The following is a 2,306-nucleotide window of genomic DNA, read 5'->3' on the forward strand; positions in this document are numbered from 1 at the left end:
AGAATTTGGATTTCCATTCATTCATTGCTGCACTTCTCTCCCAGCCCAGCCCTCTCCCCCCGCCCCCCAGTTCAACACCTTTTGTTTTTAAACCATGTATAGGTTTCACATTAGCACAATCAAGTAGTCTAGAATTTTCTTTCTTCTCAAGGTTAACCACAATTTGTTGTGATCTACTAAGTAAAATACCTTTGTATAATCAATGAAACACAAAAATGCATTTCTTTCGTATTGTCTTCTTTTGGCAAGTATCCATCTGACACCAGCAATGATGTTCCTAGTGCCACAGCCTCTTCTAAGCCCTGTTAACATCACCATCATTCAAATATATACACCAACAACCACAGCCAGTGAGGAAGAAATAGATTATTTATACCAAATTTTGCAGTTAGAAATCGATCAAATATACTATCAGTACGCACTAATAATAATGAGTGACTGGAATATAAGCATTGGGAACAGGGAAGAAGGATCAGTATTTGGAAAACGTGGGTTTGGTGACATAAACGAGTGTGGAGATAAAATTTTGTAGAGTCAATTATTTATTCCTCTCAAATACCATTTGTAAGAAACATAAACAGAGGCTACACACATGAATTTCACCTCATGGTCTGCACTGGAATCAGACTGACTACATCTGTGGAAAAATTCACTGGAGAAGCTTAATAGTTATGAAAACTAGGCTAGATGATGACTCTAAAACAAATCCTTAACTACTCATATGCAAGTTCAAACTGAAATTAAAGAAAATTAAATCAAATCCACAAAAACCAGAATTTGACTGTGTGTTTATTTCACTTGAATCAAAACATCATCTCAGTTAGAGGCCTTGAATAATAATAAGTGAAGGCCAAATGAGCTGTGGAAGAATATGAGAATTATTATCCATGAAGAATGCAAAAAAGTGATTACAAAGACAAAGCGGGAAGATAGGATCAAAGTGGATGTCCAAAGAAACCGAATATTGAACTAGAGCCCTAAGAAGACAAAATAAAGGAAAGTAATCAGGACATTAAAGAGATTAATAGAAAATGTAAAGTAGGCAAAACAAAGTATTATAACGGATTGTGCAAAGAGCTAGAGTCAGAAAAACAAAAGGGCCAAACTCACTAAACATTTCTTTAGCTGAAGGATGTGAAGAACAAATTTAAACCTCAAATACTTAAGGATGCTGTGTGTTGGCAGAATATTGAAGGATCCAGGAAGCATCAAAAGATGATGGAAGAAATAAACAGAATCACTGTATCAAAAAGATTTAGCTAACACAGAAGAATTTCAAGAACTAACATATCTTTAAGAAACAATAGTGATAGAGGAAATCCAAGTTGACCTGAAGGGATTGGTAAATATCAAGGCCCCAGGAATGATGGAATACAAATCGACATATTTTGACAAACAGAGCAGTCCTGGAAGTATTCACAAGACTTCAACAAAAAATCTAGAGGATAACAATCTGGACAGCTGACTGAAAGAGAGCCGTATTCATTCTCTTTCCAAAACAAGGTTACCTTGGCGGAATGTGAAGATTATCAAATTATATCAATAACATAACTAATGAGAACCAACGCTAAAGAAAATAAAATCAAATCTACAAGAACCAAAGTTTGACCTTCAGTCTATCCACCAGAATTTAAAAACCATTATTAAGAATAGGTTTGAAGTCTTGAGTATGAATGTGTGAAGACAGGATGAGGTATATCATGTGAAGACCAGGGAGGATATCAAGAATATCATTCATGAAGAATGCAAAAAGTCACTGCAGAGCAAGAGGAGAAATAAAAGACCAAGATGGATGTCAGAAGGGACTCTGAATATTGCACAAAAATGACAAGAAGCCAAAGCAAAGGAAATAAATCAAGATCTTAAGGTAGCTTATGCCCGTGTGGGAAAAAAATGTCACGTGATTAAGGAGATTAGAAAAAGCTCTCAAATCCCATCTTGTATGACTCCGTGAGTTCTTAACCCTCTGTGTGTGAAGAGGCCACCCAGTTTGAAATGTTCTTGAACATAGAGTTTTGTTGTTGTTGTTGTTGTTGTTGTTATGTGCCATCGAGTCTCTTGCGACTATAGCGACCCTACGTACAACAGCCCTAAAGTCTGCTCTGCCCTGTGTCAATCCTACTGTCTCTGACACGCTCAACCCGACTACCCCAGTCACTGAATCAATCAACCTCATAGACGGCCTTCCCCTCCTGCGCTGTCCCTCCACCCTACCAAGCATAATGTCCCTCTCCAACGACCGGTCTCTCCTCACAATATGTCCGAAGTATCTTAGATAGAGCCTCAGAATCCTTGCCTCCAAGGAG

This window comes from Elephantulus edwardii, unplaced genomic scaffold (assembly GCF_000299155.1).
Source record: "Elephantulus edwardii isolate Elephantulus edwardi_28Jun2011 unplaced genomic scaffold, EleEdw1.0 scaffold00159, whole genome shotgun sequence".
NCBI classification, from domain to species: domain Eukaryota; kingdom Metazoa; phylum Chordata; class Mammalia; order Macroscelidea; family Macroscelididae; genus Elephantulus; species Elephantulus edwardii.